Source organism: Poecilia reticulata, chromosome 11 (assembly GCF_904066995.2).
Source record: "Poecilia reticulata chromosome 11, P_reticulata-male-v2, whole genome shotgun sequence".
In the NCBI taxonomy this organism is placed as follows: Eukaryota; Metazoa; Chordata; class Actinopteri; order Cyprinodontiformes; family Poeciliidae; genus Poecilia; species Poecilia reticulata.
In genome coordinates, this window is record NC_088840.1 from 10,384,278 (window position 1) to 10,396,423 (window position 12,146).

The following is a 12,146-nucleotide window of genomic DNA, read 5'->3' on the forward strand; positions in this document are numbered from 1 at the left end:
AAAGCTTTAGCCAGAGGAGAGAATGATTGGTCAAGTCAACTGTCCATAATTTCAAACCAATAGGAGCAAAGAAAAGTTGTCCACTTGAACAGCAAGAAAGTAAGCTACCATTTAATCGTTTATCATTCATACTTTAATAATTAACACAACGAGGTGAACTATGATTTTGATAATGTGTTGATTAATTTGGAATATCTCTAAGTTCTAAGGTGCAAGATTATATTGTTACTTAGGAACTTCAGTGAGGATTTTCTAATTTCCTTTGTATTTGAGCTTTAAACCAACATTTTAACCTATTTAGCCACGCTGTTAGTGTTTAACTTGTATCTTTATAAAGTGGTGGTCGAATACGTTCAAACTGTTAACTTAATTTCTTCACAATAAAGCACAAATGACAGCAGGAAAATGCCATATAAAAAAGTATTTACCCCATTTACAGAATACTTATTTATGTTTGAAATTCTCAACCACATTCTCAACCACAAACTGAGCTGTTGATCTGTGTCGCTTACTATCTTACAATCTTGCTTAGAATCAGTGAAGTTTTCAAATGATGATTTTACTTAAGATAACTAACCAGCTCGCCACCCAATACACAGGAGCCTACATAAATGCTTCAATAGTCACAGTCTAGAATGAGTACTGCCTGACCCAATAGTCAGGCATGTAGTCAGTATGACAACATGAAGCATGCTAAAAGATCTCAAAACAACATGATGCCCCGATATCTACAAGTTCAAGAACAGATGAGAAATAAATCTATTGAAATCGATATGCCTCAAAGGGGTTACAAAGTCATTTACTGAGATTGCGGATGACTGTGGAACCACAGTCATCGTTCAAAAGGGAGAAAACGAGGAAAAGTTCTGAACCCTAATGCAATTTACCAAAAAGACTTCAAGAGTGCATCAACGAGTCTTGAAAGATCACAGAACAACACTGGACAACATTGCATGTCCCAGTGCCTTAACAGTTCATGCCAGTATTCACAATTTAACAATAAGAAAGACGTTGGGTAAAAATGTCCCATGCAAAACATAAAAGGGGAAAATCTTTTTGTTTTACAGCCCCATACACATTAATATAGCAATACTGAGCTTGATTACATTGTTTTTCCCTCATATATTTTCTAATAAAGTATATTAAAAAGTTAAATGGAATGAAGCAGGTTAAATAGCTTTTTGGTTTTTTTTGTTTTTTTTTGCTGTTATACTATAAACACACAAAAAAGTGATTTTGTCAGCAAATTGATTTTGAACAACAAATGTCTGATCTCTCTATGGGTAAAACAAACCCATAATAATAATATAGATATATGCAGAAGTGAAACAGTTTGTTTCCTTTCAGCCCAAATCAGCTATTCAGAATATGAGGTCTATATAATCCTTAATAAATACTTGTTTCAATGCCATTACTAACTTTGTGCTCTCTCGCTAATTCTGCTTTTTTATAGAAGGTATGATTTTCACACTGCTTCTGTGTTTTAACTCTTTCCTGTATGGAAGACGTTGAGCTATTGCTGCCATGAATTATGTGCACTTAAGGTTTTTCTCTTTTCCATAGAAAGTACACCTGGTTTATTGCTTCTGAGTTTAGCTGTGTTTTTTTTTCCTGGATGGAGTCACTGGCACGAACATTGCTGCCATTAACTGTGTGCTCTCTTTAATTGTCATTGCTATACTCCCACCTCAGTCATTCTGAAGTAAGCCGTTTCTTTTTCTCACAGAATCACTGACAGAATTATTTGCTTTGTTCTCTTTATTTGTCTTGATAATGCTTTTTGTTAATCATGTCTTATTTCTGGATAAAACTTTTGACCAAGTTATTGCCACAATTAACTATTCCATTCATGTTTTTCTTTTCATAAGAAGTACAACTGGTTCAGTATTTGTATGCGCTTCTTTCCCAGATAATGTTATTGAAAGAGCAACTTCTGCCATTAACTTCCTGGTTCAGTGCTTTTGTGCAAGGGATAGGATAAGGAATCTCTAAAAAGTCAATGAATCAATGCAATTGGCTGGACTTGCTTAGACAGGCCACTTGGTGTTACATAAGCTAAATTTGATTGTGTTGTTTAACAGGACCAACATGATTATTATTTTATGATTTTATTGTATCAGAATTTTTTTTTAAATAAGGACCAAGTTGGATTCTATGTATGGATATGAATTGACCTGTTTGCGTTGTAAAGTGCTCTGACATTACACCGGATTTGACTTGGCGGTGTACACAAAAAAAGAGAAAAAAATACAACAGGAATCTACTGCTTTGTTTAGATTTTGCCTTACAGCTGCATCTTAAAAATGCGGATGCAAGTTAATGGCAGTCTTAAAGACCTGCATAGACCTCATCTCACTTAATTGTATATTTTTAATGTTGCCTCTCCATCTGAGTACTTTTGCTTGAAGACATGTTCAGAACTGAGGAAGCCTTTTGGATGAGAGGTGAAATATCTTCAAGTAATAAGCAAAGAGGTCTAATAATGTTCTGTTAACCACATATGATTGTAATGTCCTTGATGACTAAGAATCTAAACTAGCACTTGCTGAACAACATGCAAGATTTTCTGTGTCTTGCAAAACCAAATAATTGCAGCCTTTAATAGTATCTTTTCTTTTTTTGGGTGGTTTATCCTACTGGGACATGTGAGGAAAGTCAGTGGCCCTTTTAAATCCATACTTTGCTGGCACTGCTTCTTTTCTTAAAAGGTGAACATGTTGAAGACATAATTTTGGCTTTATGCATCAAGTCTCCATGCAGTTCCGATTATGGTACAGTATGCGTACATTGACCTATGAGAGCATAGTGTAGTTTTCAATATTTTTGAACAATAATTTATTCTAAAGTCCACCATTTCTATCACAGGGCTTGAGTGTGATATGTTTTGAAAATATAGTTTCTGTGACTCCTGGAGAATTTGAGAATTGTAAGATGGAAGCCGTTCTAAGTACAACCCGTAATGTCAATGTCAGTCTCAAGTCATCCACACGTTATTTCCGTGAGACTTTTGTACAGACTGCAGGGTTTCCTTTTCATTCTTTGCCTCTTTTGAACACTCTTATCTTATGCCTGACTGATTGTTTGGCACAAATCAAAGAATAATCATTAAGGTTAAAAAAGGACTGATTGCATTCTTGCAGTATGGAGAGTTGATAAAGCTGTACTTTGGACAGTCAGGCTGTTTCACCACGCAGTATAACATTCTGCAGACACAATCCAAGGTCTCTGCAGGATTGTATGAATGAATATCCTTGACTGATGCCACAAGAGAGGAAATGGTTGTTAAAACTTAGCGTGGTTGTTCATTTTATTGGATCGATGTGTTTGTGTTGCATTTATGCACATATAGTAAACTTGGTTTGAAAAAAAAAATGCAGGATTTATTTGCTTTTATTTTGCCTTTTGCCAAAATCTCAAGTGCTGATGAAGTACTTTTATCTGTAAAAAAGACTACTTTTATTTATAAAAAGCTGGTTTTATTTATTAATTTTTGTATCGTCTAAAAATGATATAAAAAGGTTTTTTTTGTTTGTTCTTAGCAATTTAGCACATGGGCAGATCTGGTTTCATTTACATAATAAGAATAAGTCAACATTGACAAATAAGCAACAAAAAAATGACATTACATGTAGAGATTACATTTACAAAATGTAAATTAAGATGATTGAACTAGCTGGAGAAACGCACTGTGTCCTTGTGTGTAATTTGTTAGTGATCCACTGCGACCCCTGCTGTCACAATTTGGTAATTGTTGAACTGATGTTTTTAAGAGCTGCTTTGGACTTTGAATAATACTGTAACAAATGTCTAAATAGACACATAGCTGTTGGAAGAGAACGCTTCATATTACAATTCAATTAATTTTCAAGAGAAGAAACTTAAATCGTCACAATAAGACAAAAGTATAATCCATAAAAACTGATCACACTGACCAAAATTTTTTAAAGACCTTAAAAATCATCCATTAAATGAAATGTATGGGAAGACACTATTAACTTTACTAGTCTGCTTTGACTAGAAAGTGAGAGAAGTGAAACTAAATTTCGTTAAATACAGTTGACAAAATACTTGATTAATCCAAACAGAAAGTTAAACACAAATTTTCAAAAGAGATACAAAACACTGAATCTTTCCTGCCCACATTAGCCTACATAGTGTGCATCAGTGGAAATGCACTGTCTGTTAAAAATAATCTACTGTAGACAGAGTTTATATGGCACACCGTTGTGCATGGCAAGTAGCCTACACCGAGAAATTATTTTAACCATTTCTTTAATTTCAAAATATAACAACATCGTAAAGTGCACAGAGAAAATATTTTAACTGTTTCATTAATTTAATAGTATGGCTTAAAAAGGAGTAAATAGTGTATTTCAACACACATCTGTCGACTGGTTAGTGTCCTTAAAATACACCAACAAACTTAAGTGTTTGGCAATCGACTGCAACACTTCCCACCCATTAACTGTGAGATTAAATGACATGCAACTGGCAATCTTTCAACACATAAGCTAAGGACAGAAATACACATATCCCACTATCTTAAATATGAGGTACATGCAAAAACTCTTCTAAATAGAAAGAGAAAGAAACTGATCCTTGACAGCACGTGACATCTGCGTTTCGCCTCATGAAAGCGTCACTGACGGACTGTGTGGCTCAAACAAGGTCCAGACCCGAACCGCTCCGCCTCGCGTGCCGTTTAGGAAGCTTAAAACTATCAACTCCGACTGATCTGACGCCAGCGCGCTGTCACTTCATTAATCCGAGACAACTTTCAATAACGAAGAGAAACAAGCACATTCAAATCAACTTTGCGAAGTTCAGACAGATTTATTGAGGGAGGACTCCTAAATCACACACTATGTAGCCCTCTTAGAGCGGAGCTGATTGGAGGAGCCACACATGACGTAGGCTAGACTAATGCGCACGCGCGTCTATCTAAGAAAAAAATGGAGGCCGCTTGGCTTGCTGTGAAGTTGGACACACGTAGTAATTCTGAGTTATAAAATTGTTAGTTTAGTAGTTATGAGGGGCTAAGTTTGAGAATACCACTGACACCTCATCAAATCTATCTATCTATCTATCTATCTATCTATCTATCTATCTATCTATCTATCTATCTATCTATCTATCTATCTATCTATCTATGTGCATTGAGAAGATATTGCAAGTAAATAAAACAATGCAAACAAAATAATCAAATATCTAATAAATGATAATAATAATACTGCTTTATTATTATTATTATTATTATTATTATTATTATTATTATTATTATTATTATTACAACTTCTAATAATAATAATAATAATAATAATAATATAATAATAATAATAATTATTATTATTATTATTATTATTATTATTATTATTATTATTATTATTACCACTACTAATAATAACAATAATAATAAAACAAATAAATAAATTAGCATTTATTAACACCACATTGTTGTAAGAAAAAAAATAACAAGGAATTCCAAATTTGGTATTTGTAAATACTTAAAGTTTGTAGTAAAAAAAAATACTATTACAAAAATAGCTATTATTATTATTATTATTATTATTATTATTATTATTATTATTATTATTATTATTATTATTATTATTGTTCGTTTGTTAAATATAAGTGCTTTGTTAAATATAGTCCTCAGCTCGGCGATCAGCAGCAGTGCGAGTGTGTGTCTGGAACTCTCTGCTGCAGAGCTCCGTCCTCCAGAGTGCAAAACAACCAACTGGCCCGATCTCTCTCTTCAGACCCCAATCGCTCCTTGATTGACACCCACTCTAAGCCAATGGAATTGGAGACTCAATATACGAGTTCATTATTGGTCCCCCTCTCCAGCTGCTTCCAAGCTCACCAGCCAATCACAGAGAACAAATGTCCTTATAGACTCTATGGAGGACGCTTTGGCAGACTCTTTGGCGCCCCGCAGTGGGGGCATATGGAAGAAATTTCACATCAGGATTATTCCTTGCTTATTGACGCGTATTGATGAAAACTGCTCTCCTCCGTCCAAATCCAGCCACCTCCCCCTTCCCAGTTCTGTTTTAACGCTGATTGAATAAACAGACCTAATGTGTCCCTCTGGTCAGCAGGAAACATGTGTTACATTAAGTAGTAGTTCTGCCTTGCTCCTTCAACAATAATAAAAGTCCTATTGACAGTATTACAGGACTGTTGTTGCTCGTTTTAGCTCAACCTTGCCACTTTTTCTCAACATTTTCAACATTATACTATCTAGCCTAGTTTTAGAGTGACAGAAAATGCACGTGGGTAATAAAGCATGAATTTCCCAGCGGGAAATGAAAAAAGTACAATATTTTAAAGAGAAAAACTGCTTCACAAAGTGGCATCACAAGAGGTTTAAAAATTAAGGTAATCAACTCCTATTAGGAAACAATATTGCAGACAGACTTTAACATATGTGATGTGCTCTGGTTTTACTCACAAATTGCTTTCAGGTCTTTTATTGTTCCCTCGTTTTAATAAAAATCTATTATGTGTTCTCAAATATTTCTCCAATATTTTCCTTCCATCATACAGAACACAAGTCAATGCCTATAGGGGCTTGATTTTTTTTAAATAATAATAAAAAAAGGATAGACAGGGGGAAAAAAATTTACTGAATTTGAAAAATTGTTCAGGTTTCATGTGATGTTCCAAGACTCATGTCCGTAAAAGGCTTCTGTTTGGTAAAGAAAATTTTATTTCAATTTCGTAAAACGTTACAGGAAATCAAAACCACAATTGAAAACCTGACTGCAACATATTCTTCTACAGAAGTCAATATCCATAGTGAGTTTGAGGACTTTAACAAAAAAGTCTGGTGAGAAACTTTGAATCTACAGAGTTGGTACAAAACGTGCTCCAATGTTATCTGCCACAGGAGGGTGCTGTTGCACAAGTTTTACCCAACACATGCGCCTTCCTGTGATTTTGTTACTTTGCCTCAGAAACTGAGGCTTCTTAAATGAAATCTTACCACTTCATTCACATCTCTGTATATTTTGTTTGAAAATAAACCTAAAGATGATCTCTGGCACTTTATTCGGAGTTTCGAGTCATATTAAAACTTGTTTTAACCACTCTTGAATTCTCTTCCGCCTTACTTCCCTTTCTCTCACCATCTCTCAAGGGAGCCTGAGAGGCAGAGAGGCCAGCGAAGGGGTGAGGCGCTGACAGCTTTCTTTTTCATGTCTTTTCAGCATGAAACATAGTTGTGGACTCGATGTCAGCGTCTGAGATGGCCGCTTTGATAAAGTTAGTCTGGCTCGCTGAGATTGGCATCCTTCTGGCTGGAAAAGAAAACAGAAAGGCTCTTATACATAAACAGAGGAAAATAGCCCTGGCTCAGAGAGAAAACTGACCCTCTGGAAACTCTGGAGTGCCATCAGCTTAGGTGTCATGTGCACCACGACAGCTCTATAAGTCGTCAAAAAGCGGTTGAAACTTTAAATTTATTTTTGTTCCAAATGGAAAACACTGTAAGCACATTTAAAAATGTTCGTGCCTGTTACTCATGTCCCCCTTATTTTGTGTGCGCGAAGCAGCCGTCCATGTGTCAGGTTTGTTTCTGCAGCTATTGTGTCGGCTTCACTAATGGACTCCTCTCACCCTGTCTCCTTTTCCTCTTTCTTTCTCTCCCATATCATATCCATGTATTCCCCTGGGAGCTGATTAAAAGGCTCTCTGCTAGGAGGTGCGGGGAGATGGGATGAGCAGCAGCGGGGAAGAGTGGTCCTTATTACCCCATATGTCTGAACAGGGAGCGGACTGGAGTGGAGGTCCTTTTTTTCCCCCCCAGCTAATCAATAGAGATACCGTCCCTCTGCAGGCTCTCTGTCTCCCGCTTCCCCTCCAGCCTCTGGCTCTCCCATTAGCAATAATGTGTCTGATATTGATACTGTTAGCTCTGGGATCCACGACAGAAATACAGCTGTGCTCCACATCAAGGCTGTGTGCTCAACCAAGCGACCCGAGCCATTGACATGCTGTTTAACCTGCCTGGCTGTGTGATACATCTTTATAGACTGCTGGCCTTTCATTGTGAAATTTACCACCGAATCAGTGAAAATCTCCCCTCCCTTCTTTAATATCTGTGGCTGATTAGTAATCAATTTAAAGAGATTTATGGAGTGAGGGAGCTGCCGCAGCGAACGTAAATTCAAGGCTGTTGAGATGTCCCTTTTTTACTCACATAAAAATTGATGTAAAAACATTATTTTGGTTTTATTGGCCCTGTCTTCCAGCAAAGTGCCAAGGAAATTCAAGTATTTCCAAAATCCATATGTGTAAAATCGTATTTTTATTTATTTTTTTATGTCTCCGAGCTCATGTTTTGCAAACAATCTGCCTTTCAGCATGTGGATGTGTGCATGAATGAGTTAATGACTGACTGTTGTGTGATACGCATTGGGGTACTCTGGACTTGATAAAGAGCTTTGCAAGTACAGGCCATTTACCATTTAATGTTTATATCATCTTAACTTGGTTGCATTGAGTTTTGTCGTGTTACAAATACAAAACTCATTGTGCTTTATTGGATTTTAAACAAAAGGCTAGCTAAAAGTTGACCAGAATACTGGCACATACTTTTTCTTTACAAATCGGAATCTGAAAAGTGCGTTATTTTTTCATCCCTTCTTAATCGGACACCATCCACTGCAACCAGTTGCTTTTAGCTGTTCTGAGAAGGCCTCAGAGGATATTTAGACAACATTAACAGACAGGGTCTTTAAGATTTGTCATGATATTGTGCAAAGTCATATTTGCATTTGATCTGATGTTTCGATTTAGCCGGTTAGATCAACTCTCACTATCCTACCTGAGATAGATTTTAGTGACTAAGATGGTGACAGTTTTGGAGACATTGTGATAATAGAAAAGGAAAATGATAAATTAAGGGTTGTTTGCAGCAAGTATGCCATTATTAGGAAATATTATCACTCTCAATCAATCAATTAATATGTCACAACTGCAAAACTACTCAGACATGTCCACTGAACTGGCAGGCCAGGAGAACATTTGATCAGGGAAGCAGCAGAGACCTTCATGGATAACGCTAGTGGAGTTGAGGACATCCTCAGCTCAGGTGGGAAAATCTGTTGAAGACTAACAACAGACTCCAAAAACCGGTGCCACAGAAGGCTCCCTCAAGACACTCTATTTTCACAGTCAATAATGGGAATTAGCACAATGTTGAAATTGTTGTTTTTTTAGTCATTTCGCACAGGAAACTTGTTAGACTTACAAGCCAGAGTGGCCAGCCACAAAAGAATGAAGAACGTGGCAGAACTTCAGATTCCAGCATATCACTGACCCTGAACATAGAGCCAAAGTCTGAGTGGAATGGTCTAGAAGAAAGAAGCAACGGAACCAGGAACAGTGCTGGTGGGAATGTGCTATGAGCAACATAAGCTAGTAATCTTTGCATTTTGTTTTTTAAAACAACGTGTTTGCTAAACGTTGTGTAGTTCCTCATGTGTGAAATAATCAAAGAGCTTTGATTTAGTCAGAAATGCAAATGTCAATTAACCCAGTTTTAACTGTAAGTCAGTTAATGGCAGCCACATTGGAATTTGAGCGGCCAATCAAACCTCGTGCTTGTTCAGCAGTACACTCCTTCAGGGTGGTGGAAAACTTAAATTGTTGAATGCTCAATACACTGTCTCCCATATTTATGACAAGCAGATGAAAACGAGACACACACATTCAACATAAAATTAATCTTGGAATCTTAACCAAAAAAAAAATAATAATAATAAAAATAAAAATCATGTGGAGAACAAGCAGCATTTCATTTTTATTGTTAGGCATAAAACTGGATCTTCATGCATCACTTAAGAGAACCAGCTAACTTCTCCAGGCTGACTGTGGCATGGCATTGTCTGCAGCAGCGGTGGGGGAGGATTTTTTCGGCGTTTCTCCCTGGCCGCCCGAGGGTTGTGTGGGTGTTGCCCCTTACGATCGCAGGGTTTCAGGCGCAGGGCCGGAAACTTCTGAGAGATGGCTGGGCTGGCAGCGGGGAGATTGACCTCTGACCCCCCTGACTCGGTAACCCCAGGGGTCGTAGAGCTGAGGGCTCTGGCTACGGGGAGAGGCCATAATTGATGTGGAGAAAGAGGGAAGTCTGGATGGGTGGGTGGGGGGAGGGCGGGGGGGCGTTGGTGGGCTGCTGGAAGCAGAGGCGACGGCAGGGACTGTGGAGAAACCTGAGGCCCCTGAGATAGGTGGGAGTGGGCGAGCTGATGAGAGCTCTGGTGTGTGTCCTTGGGTCCGTGGTGCTGGTCTGGTGGGCCTGTGGGAGGTAGGGTGGCTGCCACGGTGGCAGAACAAAGCTTCTGACTAATTAACTGAACAGGATGAGGAACAGGGAAGACAAAATAAAAATCTTTATGATGCAGAAATTAAAGAACTTCAGCTCTTTTACCATCGGAAAACATCTTTCAAAGAATTAGATAAAAAAAAATTTAAAAAATCCACTGGACGTGTCTCCAAATCACTACAAGATAATGTTACCATTGAGTGCCGTCTTGGGTTTTATCCCGTTTCTGTGACAACTGCTAGACACTTTCAATCTGCTAACCAGCTTGAGAGTGACTTAGTGACTAAGACTGAGCTTTGACAAACACCCCATCTGGGTCTTGGCTAAAACAAAGCATCTCATGCTGACGGTTAAGTACGGTGGAAGATCTGTGATGCTGTGTGAATCTTATAAAAGATATGGAAAAAAAAAAAGCCGAATCGGCAAATGACCAATTTTATGTTTTGCTGAAGAGATCAAAGAGTTATCGCTTTCCTGCATCACGGTGCCATAATGTTAATAAGTATTACATTTAACGCAGATTTATCCATGCACAGTCAAAGCTCTAAATCTTTTTTGAGCTACTTGTCAAAAAAGTTAAGGTCCGTGCAGAGTTTTTGCAAGAAAGTCACAGTTGCTCTTTCTTCAACTGAGGGTCAGAGGGCAAAATGAACTGCTGGAAGTAGGTGGGAGGAGGGGGAGGGCGGAGGAGAGGAGGCAATGGCTGACAGATGTTTACCCGACTGCACGTCTGTGACCAAATGAAGAAGGCAGCAAGACTTTGTGTGTGATTGCGCCACAACACATTTGGTTGGACATTATTTGCCGAGTGCCACCCCGAGGTGGCTTTGGCCTGTTCCACCAGGGAGAACCTTCTGCACTGTCTACCCGACCCGATCTTCTCCTTCATGAATCAGCCGTCTGATTGACTCTCGCAGACGATCCCTCTGAGCTCCGACGTCTGGCAGGTTACTCTCAAGTTACGAGCGACGTGGTGCAGATCGTGTCAAAGCTGTTGTTTTAGAGGAGCGGGTGAGGAGAGGGGGTAAACGGCGTATGATGTTTGGGCTGGAGAGCGATTCAGGGTTTCCTGTCCGCATCATGGCACTCTTGAGGATTCCAACCCTGCCACGGCGTTGAACATAAATATGTCCTCCTGTGGCTATAAAAACACGCTCAAAGAAAATAGTTGGGGGGGGAGGGATGTGAGGAGGTGTGGGGGGTGTGGGGAGGTAAGGATGATCGTGTCTGATCCAGGTTTTTTGTTTTTGCTTAACTGGTAATTCTCAGAAGAGGCCACAACAGTTTGTCGTCAAGATACGAGAAACAAGGTGGAGCACATGCTAGTCTCCCACGTTAAATTGCTGAATTGGAGGGTGGAAAAACAGAGAAACAAACAAGCAAACTATTCTTAGCTGGAAAATATGACCACAACTCATAAAGTCGAGCCACTTAATACAGAACCTTCTTTGGTGTGTGATTAGGACATCTAAAGCTGATTTAAAATCTTCTCTCCGAGATGGTAAAACAGCAACCCCACAGGACATGTTGTAAAATGAAATGATGTGGAAAGAACGCTCCACGCTGCCACAGAGAGTGCCGAAACCTATGATGAAAACAAAACACAACGGCAATATGCAAGCGGAGACGGGCTGGAGTGCCTGTACGAACCTACGCGGACGTCCTCGCCGTCACCGACCAGCCTGAAAGCAAAAGACAGACGTGTGTACAGCGAAGGAGTCAGAAACTTCAAACATGGTCATGTGCTGCTGGTGCTTGACAGGCTGCAAAGAGCACACCTCTGATCTCTTGTTTTAAACTAGTGATCCCCATAGCT

General features: G+C 38.7%; 1 long non-coding RNA gene across 1 annotated transcript in view; it reads left to right on the forward strand.

The window, feature by feature from the left end:
* Positions 1-37: 37 nt before the first annotated feature.
* Positions 38-12,146, forward strand: part of LOC103472204 (uncharacterized) — a 47,514-nt gene continuing 35,405 nt past the window's right edge. The window contains exon 1 of the long non-coding RNA XR_534823.3: positions 38-99. This is a non-coding gene — a long non-coding RNA (uncharacterized LOC103472204). The remainder of the gene's footprint in view (positions 100-12,146) is intronic.